Genomic DNA, 10337 nt, shown 5'->3' with positions numbered 1-10337 from the left:
ATATTGCTGATTGGAAATAATACATAATTTCTGGATAGCATAAAAGGATACTTGAATAAGAATTTTTCAATGAAAGACCTCGGTGAAGCTGCTTATATATTGGGCATCAAGATCTATAGAGATAGATCAAGACGCTTAATTGGAATTTCACAAAGCACATACCTTGATAAAAGTTTTGAAGAAGTCCAAAATGGATCAGTCAAAGAAAGGGTTCTTGCTTGTGTTACAAGGTGTGAAGTTGAGTCAGACTCAATGCCCGACCATTGTAGAAGATAGAGAGAAAATGAAAGTCATTCCCTATGCCTCGGCCATAGGTTCTATCATGTATGCAATGCTGTGTACCAGACCTGATGTGTGCCTAGCTATAAGTTTAGCAAGGAGGTACCAAAGTAATCCAGGAGTGGATCACTGGACAGCAGTCAAGAACATCCTAAAATACCTGAAAAGGACTAAGGATATGTTTCTCGTTTATGGAGGTGACAAAGAGCTTGTCATAAATGGTTACGTCGATGCTAGCTTTGACACTGATCCGGATGACTCTAAGTCACAAACCGGATACATATTTATATTGAATGGTGGAGCTGTCAGTTGGTGCAGTTCCAAGCAAAGCGTCGTGGCGGGATCTACTTGTGAAGCGGAGTACATAGCTGCTTCAGAAGCAACAAATGAAGGAGTCTGGACGAAGGAGTTCATATCCGATCTAGGTGTAATACCTAGTGCATCGGGTCCAATGAAAATCTTTTGTGATAATACTGGAGCAATTGCCTTAGCAAAGGAATCCAGATTTCACAATAGAACCAAACACATCAAGAGACGCTTCAATTCCATGCGCGATCAAGTCAAGGAGGGATACATAGAGATTTGCAAAATACATACGGATCTGAATGTTGCAGACCCGTTGACTAAGCCTCTTCCACGAGCAAAACATGACCAACACCAAGACTCTATTGGTGTTAGAATCATTACAATGTAATCTAGATTATTGACTCTAGTGCAAGTGGGAGACTGAAGGAAATATGCCCTGGAGGCAATAATAAAGTTGTTATTTATATTTCCTTATATCATGATAAATGTTTATTATTCATGTTGGAACTGTATTAACCGGAAACTTGATACATGTGTGGATACATAGACAAAACAAAGTGTCCCTAGTATGCCTCTACTTGACTAGCTCGTTAATCAAATATGGTTAAGTTTCCTAACCATAGACATGTGTTGTCGTTTGATGAACGTGATCACATCATTAGAGAATGATGTGATGGACAAGACCCATCTGTTAGCTTAGCATAATGACCGTTAAGTTGTATTGCTATTGCTTTCTTCATGACTTATACATATTCCTATGACTATGAGATTATGCAACTCCCGAATACCGGAGGAACACTTTGTGTGCTATCAAACGTCAGAACATAACTGTGTGATTATAAAGATGCTCTACAGGTGTCTCTGAAGGTGTTTGTTGCATCGGCATAGATCAAGATTAGGATTTGTCACTCCGAGTATCGGAGAGGTATCTCTGGGCCCTCTCGGTAATACACATCACTATAAGCCTTGCAAGAAATGTGTCTAATGAGTTAGTTGCGGGATGATGCATTACGGAACGAGTAAAGAGACTTGTCGGTAACGAGGTTGAACTAGGTATGAGGATACCATGATCAAATCTCGGGCAAGTAACATACCGATGACAAAGGGAATAATGTATGTTGTTATTGCGGTTTGACCGATAAAGATCTTCGTAGAATATGTAGGAACCAATATGAGCATCCAGGTTCTGCTATTGATTATTGATCGGAGATGTGTCTCGGTCATGTCTACATAGTTCTCAAACCTGCAGGGTCCGCACGCTTAACGTTCGATGATGATTTGTATTATGAGTTATGTGTTTTAGTGACCGAAGTTTGTTCGGAGTCCCGGATGAGATCACGGACATGACGAGGAGTCTCGAAATGGCCGAGAGGTAAAGATTGATATATTGGACGATAGTATTCGGACACCGGAATGGTTTCGGAATGGTTCGGGTATTTTTCGGAGTACCGGGAGGTTACCGGACCCCCCTCCCCCCGGGGGGACTATTGGGCCTACATGGGCCAAAGGGGAGAGGGGAGGCAGCCCACAAGGGGTGGCCGCACACCCTCCCGTAGGGAGTCCGAATTGGACTAGGGGAGGGGGCGCACCCCCCCATTCCTTCTCCTCTTCCCTCTCGCTTCCCTCTTTCCCCCTCCATGAGAAGGGAAAAGGGGGGGAGCGAATCCTACTAGGAGTGGAGTCCTAGTAGGACTCCCCCCCTTGGCGCGCCCCTGGTGGACGGCCTCCTCCTCTCCCTCCTTTATATACGTGGGCAGGGCACCCCTTGGAGACACACCAATTGTTCCAAGCCGTGTGGGGTGTCTCTCTCCACGGTTTACTCCTCTGGTCATATTCATGTAGTGCTTAGGCGAAGCCCTGCGTGGATCACATCACCATCACCGTCACCACGCCGTCATGCTGACGAAACTCTCCCTCGACCCTCAGCTGGATCAAGAGTTCGAGGGATGTCATCGAGCTGAACGTGTGCTGAACTCGGAGGTGTCGTATGTTCGGTCTTGATCGGTTGGATCGCGAAGACGTTCGACTACATCAACCACATTAACCTAACGCTTCCGCTTTTGGTCTACGAGGGTACGTGGACACACTCTCCTCCTCTCGTTGCTATGCATCTCCTAGATAGATCTTGCGTGAGTGTATTTTTTTGTAAATTGCATGTTGCGTTCCCCAACACAAAGATGGCGAAGTGTCATGTAGTTGACGTTCACATAACACCACTAAGAGAATCACAACATGCATATCATCAAAATATCAAACGAATATCAAATTCACATGATTACTTATGACAAGACTTCTCCCATGTCCTTAAGAACAAAAGTAACTACTCACAGAACATATTCATGCTCAAGAGTAGAGGGGTATTGAATATCATAATAGATGTAAACATATAATCTTCCACCAAATAACCGGCTAGCATCAACTACAAGATGTAATCAACACTACTAGTCACCCCTAGGTACTGATACGTCCATTTTGCATCATACTTTTATATTGCTATTTATTGCATTATGGGATGTTATTACACATCATATCACAATACTTATGCCTTTTCTCTCTTATTTTACAAGGTTTACATGAAGAGGGAGAACGTCGGCAACTGGAATTCTGGACTCGAAAAGGAGCAAATATTAGCGACCTATTCTGCACAACTCCAAAAGTTCTGAATATTCACGGAGAATATTTTTGGAATATATAAAAAATATTGGGCGAAGAAAGCACTAGAGGGGGGCCACCAGCCAGCCACAAGGGTGGAGGGCGCGCCCCCGTCCTTGTGGGGCCCCTGGCAGGACTCCGACGCCCATCTTTTGCTATATGGTGTGTTTTGACCTAGAAAAAATAAGAAGGAAGCTTTCGTGACGAAGCGCCGCCGTCTCGAGGTGGAACCTGGGTCGAACAAATCTATGGCTCCGGCGGAGCTGTTCTGCCTGGGAAATTTCCCTCCGGGAGGGGGAAATCGAAGCCATCGTCATCACCAACGATCCTTTCATCAAGAGGGGGCCAATCTCCATCAACATCTTCACCAGCACCATCTCCTCTCAAACCCTAGTTCATATCTTGTATCCAATCTCTGTCTCAAAACCTCAGACTGGTACATGTGGGTTGCTAGTAGTGTTGATTACTCCTTGTAGTTGATGCTAGTTGGTTTATCCGGTGGAAGATTATATTTTCAGATCCTTAATGATAGGTAATACTCCTCTGATTATGAACATGAATATGCTTTATGAGTAGTTACGTTTGTTGCTGAGGACATGGGAGAAGTCTTGTTATAAGTAATCATGTGAATTTGGTATTCGTTCGATATTTTGATGAGATGTATGTTGTCTCTCCTCTAGTGGTGTTATGTGAACGTCGACTACATGACACTTCACCATTATTTGGGCCTAGGGGAAGGCATTGGGAAGTAATAAGTAGATAATGGGTTGCTAGAGTGACAGAAGCTTAAACCCTACTTTGTGCGTTGCCTCGTAAGGGGCTGATTTGGATCCATATGTTTCATGCTATGATTAGGTTTACCTTAATTCTTCTTTCATAGTTGCAGATGCTTGCGAGAGGGGCTAATCATAAGTGGGAGGCTTGTCCAAGGAATGGCAACACCCAAGCACCGGCCCACCCACATATCAAATTATCAAAGTAACGAACGTGAATCATATGAGCATGATGAAAACTACCTTGACAGTAATTCCCATGTGTCCTCGGGAGCGCTTTCACTGGTACGTGTTGGTCCTATACAAATGGTTTTTAACCCCTTTTTGCGACGACATTTGGAACCGTCGCCAAGTGAGTGTGGGCGATAGGGGGGCCCTTCCCACACAACCCAGAAACCGTCAGGGATATGCCCTTCTGGCACACACGCTCGGCAAAATGAGGTCGTGTGCGACCGGCGAGCGCTCAAATACGGAAATACGTATAGTAGAGCTAAAAATAATACAATTATATGGCGAAATTGTTTCCGGTCACAAGTACATCCCACACAGTCAGTCCCCGCTAAACGTTTTCGTTCGTATGTACATCCCACACAGTCGCTCCAAGGAAAATGTTTTCGTTCATAGGTACATCACACACAATTTTCCAGTTAAATCGTTTGCGTTATTGAATGTGTCACACATGGTCCGTAGAAGAAATTGTGTGGCAAAGGCTGTCCATCACACACAGTTTTTATGTGGTAAACGTTTGCGCAAGGTGGCCTAACGCAAATAGTTTTCAAGAGAAAGTCATGTGTGATTGTTCATTGATCCAACACGCTTTATTCCTAGAAACTGTGTGCGTTGCCTGAGGTCATCGCCCGCGGTATTTTTTCAACAACCGTTTGCAATAGCAAAACCCAATTAGCAGGCTAATTCGCCATTAGCAAGCTAATTGCCCTATTATTAATAGTCCATTTATTAATTTAATTGACATTCATATTAAGCACATAATATATTTCATTTCCATATTAAGGAAGCAGAATTTCATAATTGAAATACATCAGAGTACAACATGATATAGCTTCAGCACTCAGCTACCCCATTACACAACTACACCAGCACCAAGTTTCACATGCAACATGTAGAACCTTTCGAAATTAGCATCATAGACGGGATATAGACAGATGCATCTAATCTGGAAAACTGCTGAAGCGGAAGGCGAATATTGAGCCTTCATTCATGTTGAAGGTCTTTGCAACTTTAGGCCAGCGTCTGTGGATGATTGACCGTCTGTCCTTTGTCCTCTTTAAGAACACTTCAATATTGAACCATGGGTGTTGTATGAAAACCTTCCTCGCCTCCTGACCATAGAGGTGGGTTGAGAGATTATCATCAATGAACTGCTTTGGAAAGGCCTGAAAACAAGGATGTGCATAAATATCTTCTCTATATTGGAAATAGGGCAAAGGAATAAAAAAGGCAAGGTATAATAGTTAGTACCATCTTGTAGTGAACTGATGTCTTCTTCATTGTGCAGACAAAGATCTTGTTGTTTTTGTCGCTAATTTCTTTATCCTAAAAATCTCTCTGAGTTTCTTGATTTGATTGATATTCATGGACAACTCATTTCCGCATATGCAAAAAGGGTCGAACAGTGGGTCAAAACCTCTGACAGCAGGACCTACATGTGCAAGACCAAATTGTTAAAAACCAAAATATTAGAATGGTTCCTGCAATTGCACAATAATGTGCTATTAGACAACGGACCATGCACGTGCTAACCTCAATTGTAAACCTCAGTGCTTCCCATTGTTTCCCTGCAACACATATAAGGTAGTTAGTCATCAGGTTAAGTATTTACTATAGCCAAATTCAATTTATTCCTCACATGGTATACAATAACATAATGCACCCACAACTATTGAACATCGCATTGCAAAATTAAACCAAACAGTTAACTAAACACCACAACACAAATCAACCAAACATTAACTGAGCACCACATTGCATAATGTATAACCAAACGAAGCATGCTTGACAACTTGGAAATATAGCAATTGTATTCGTTTTTCATGTATTTTGTAAAGACAAATTTGATTTATTTCTCACATGGAAGACAATACAAAATTGCAGCCTGAAGAATTGAACATCACAATTGCATAATTGAACCAAACAGTTAACTGAAGATGACAACTAATTAACAAAACAGTTAATAAGTGAGTACCACACTGCACGACATATAGAACATATACACTAGAGCAATAGATTGCATGGTAAAATTAGATATCACAATTCACTAGAATTTGTGAAGGAAATGCAGGAGCAGCACACGCATTAGGTAAACTGAGCATGCTTAACCGGCATAGCTAGCAAATGGAAAGGCGCTCCTCCAAGATCTGGGGGTCAGCACGAATGGCAGCCATCACGACCTCATCTGCGCTTGCGGCCGTGATTTGCTTCTCTGCTGCCAAATGCTCCTTGAGATCCTGGCTATACTGCGTGCACCATGGCTTAGGGCCGCACTTATTTGGTGGAGGATCAGTGATTTGGGTGGAAGGTGTCGCGCTCGCGCTGGCGGTCGGAGCATGTAGGATGTGGAAGGAGGAGGAGGTGGGGGTCGGGTGTGGATTACCTGCCTGGATAGACAAGGCCGAGCAGCGTGAAGGAGGGTCACCGACGAGGAGGCGGCGCTGCAAGCAAGGAGTGAAGGTTTCAACTTGGAAAGGAAGACGGAAACATGGGAAATGTGGCTTTTGGTAAGAGGGAGGGGCGGGAAGGTAGATATTTCCGCGGAAGCCGAAAATTTGGAATCGCTTCAGCGAAAAAACTGGCGCGCAAAGTGTCATCAGACACGTTCCCTTTTTCAGAACTATGTACGATATGTGAACATCACAAACGATTCAGATAGCTTAACCCGTGTGTGTTGAGTTTGAACGTCAAAAATTTTGGTTCGAATTTCCCTGGTTACAGTGGTCATCCACGTCATTGCATAATTTGGGTACACAAAGAAGACTAACTTCTTAATCGAGCAAGTTCAGCAATTAAACAGAGCTAGCTGATCTAAACATTACTCTAACAAATTAAAAACTGGCGCTCTTAATTAAACAAAACAAACAGTACTACTACAGCTGGTGCTCGTCGATCTCCGCCGCCGCCTCCATGTCCAGCTTGCGCCTGGCGGTCTCCTGGGGAAGGGGCTCCATGGCATCCATCACACCATACTCGGCAAGCATCTCGCCATCCGTGTCTGCCATCTCTATGGAAAAGTCCGCCACGAGCTGGGCGTGGGCGGACGCGATTTGGGCTTGGACGGGCTCCGTCGTCGTAAGGTATGCCGCAGATGAACGGATGGCTGCTCGAACGCTCTCGGCGATTGCCAGCTCCTCGGCCATGGGTTGCCGACCGTTGCCGGAGAAGCTTCATTCGATTTGTGCGGTGACCGCCAGGAGCTGGGCGTGGGCGGCCTCGACATGGTCGTGGGCGGCCTCCATCAGGGCTAAGACCACCGCTGCGGAACGGATAACTGATGTGCCGCTCTCGCCAGTTGTTATCCCCGAGCCAGATGTTGCTGCCGCCACCTGAGAAGCAACATCGGCCATTTGGGTTGCCACGGCCGACCGATCGCAGATTACAGTCACGCTCATGCACCCTGTTAGCACGCGCATGGCGGTTGTGGCAGCACTCTCGCCGGAGTGGGCCACCGAAGTTGCCCTCACAACACGGGTCCACGTGCCCATCTTTCACCAGCGACGATTGAACAGTGAAATGATATTTGGGGAGCGAGCTAGTGTGCTTGAGACGCCGGCTGTGGACTGTAGCCGACGCACCTTCTCGCGTAAGCCATAGGCGTAATATACACCGACGGTGCTCCAGGATATTTTGTGCTGCATCTCACACGGTTGGTGATAATAAACTATGTGTGATCTACTTGATTTTTCATCTTGATTTGAATTACATAATGGGGTCACAACAGCAATGGACGATGTTTGAATTGCTAGACCTTTTATCTGGAGTGTACATGCAACTATATGTGTGTCGTAAAAGAGTTGGAATTATTCAAGGTTTGTTTGAACATTTTATACATTAAATTGGTTTTCTAGCCATTTCATGTGCACAATTCAAAATTAAACTACAAGCACATGCTCCGGTGCACCAACATGGGTTGTAAAATCATATATGTGTCCATGGGTTTATGCTTATCTCCCATGCAAGAAATAGGGATGAAATTTGAACACCACGGCACCGTGGCTCTCCGGCAAACCTCGACGTACTTGATTTTATAATTCTAGTAAATCCAAAATTCGTCTGAAATTAATGAAACTTGGCACGCTATCATGGAGCGACATCAACATGCCGTGGTAAAATTTTTGTCTCATTTGGGGCAGGTTTGGGTATAAGCTCCTCATAAACCAGAGTTTCTCACACAACAAGTGTGATGGTTTCGGTAGGGAACATTTCACCTTTCTGGACGAAACGGTATCAGTTGCCTCTTCTCAATTTCAATTTTTTTCCTAGTGTCAACATAGAACAACATGAGTGTTGTGTCAATTTCGGGGATTTTTCGGGGTTCGCTTGGACATTTTTGTACATTAACTGAGTTTTATGTGCATTCATGTGCATAATTCAAATTTGAACTACAGGCACATGCTCTAATGCATATAAATTAGTTGAAAATTCAAATTTGTGTCCTTGGTTGCCTGCTTAGGTCCCATGCAAGAAATGGGAATGAATGTCAACACCCTGCCACCGTCACTCGGCCGCAAACATTGAGATACCTGGTTTTTAAATTCTAGTAAATCCAAAACTCATCTGAAATTCATGAAACTTGGCATGCTATCATGGAGCGGCATCAACATGCCGTGGTAAAATTTTTGTCCCATTTGGAGCAGGTTTGGGTATATGCTTCTCACAAACCAGAGCTTCTCACAACAAGCATGATCGTTTCGGTAGGTAACATCCCACCTTTGGGGACGAAACAATATCCATTGCCCGCTTCCAAAAAATTTCACGTGTCAACATAGAACAACAGAAGTGTTGTGTCAATTTTTGTGATTTTCCGAGGTTTGTTTGGACATTTTTATGCATTAATTGAGTTTTCAATGCATTTATGTGCATAATTCAAATTTGAACAACATGCAGATGCTCCAGTGCATATAAATTGGTTGAAAAATAAAATATGTGTCCTTGGGTACATGCTTACGTCCCATGCAAGAAATGGGAATGAATTTCAAACACAGGGAATCGTTGATTGCCGGCAAAACATTAAGATGTCTGGTTTTTAAATTCTAGTTCCCAAACTCGTCTGAAATTCATGAAACCTGGCATGCTATCATGGAGCGGCATCAACATGTCGTGGTAATTTTTTTGTCCCATTTGGAGCAGGTTTGGGTATATGATTCTCACAAACAAGAGCTTCTCACAACAATATGATGGTTTCGGTAGGGAACGTCCCACCTTTGGGGACGAAATGATATCCATTGCCTCTTATTGCTTCCAAAAAAATTCTCGTGTCAACATAGAACAACAGGAGTGTTGTGTCAATTTTTGTAATTTTCGGGGTTCGTTCGGACATTTTTATACATTAACTGAGTTTTCAATGCATTTATGTGCATAATTCAAATTTGAACTAGATGCACATGCTCTAATGCATATAAATTAGTTAAAAATTTAAATCTGTGTCCTTGGGTGCATGCTTACGTCCCATGCAAGAAATGGGAATGAATTTCAAACACCAGGGCACCGTTGATTGCCGGCAAAACATTGAGATGCCTGGTTTTTTAAATTCTAGTAAATCCAAAACTCGTCTGAAATTCATGAAACTTGGTATGCTATCATGGAGCGGCATCAACATGCCGTGGTAAATTTTTTGTCCCTTTTGGGACAGGTTTGGGTATATACTTCTCACAAACCAGAGCTGCTCACAATAAGCATGATGGTTTCCGTAGGAAACGTCCCACCTTTGGGGACGAAACGATATCCATTGCCTCTTATTGCTTTCAAAAAATTTCTCGTGTCAACATAGAACAACAGGAGTGTTGTGTCAATTTTTGTGATTTTTGGGGGTTCGTTTGGACATTTTTATGTATTAATTGAGTTTTCAATGCATTTATGCGCATAATTCAAATTTGAACTACATGCACATGCTCTAGTGCATATAAATTGGTTGAAAAATCAAATATGTGTCCTTGGGTGCATGCTTACATCCCATGCAAGAAGTGGGAATGAATTTGAAACACCAAGGCACCGTTGATTGTCGGCAAAACATTGAGATGTCTGGTTTTTAAATTCTAGTAAATCCAAAACTCGTCTAAAATTCATAAAACTTGGCATGCTATCATGGAGCAGCAT

The sequence above is a fragment of the Triticum urartu genome, chromosome 6A (assembly GCF_056163025.1).
Source record: "Triticum urartu cultivar PI428250 chromosome 6A, HENAU_Tu73, whole genome shotgun sequence".
Classification (NCBI taxonomy): domain Eukaryota; kingdom Viridiplantae; phylum Streptophyta; class Magnoliopsida; order Poales; family Poaceae; genus Triticum; species Triticum urartu.
Note: the sequence above shows the minus strand (reverse complement) of the source record.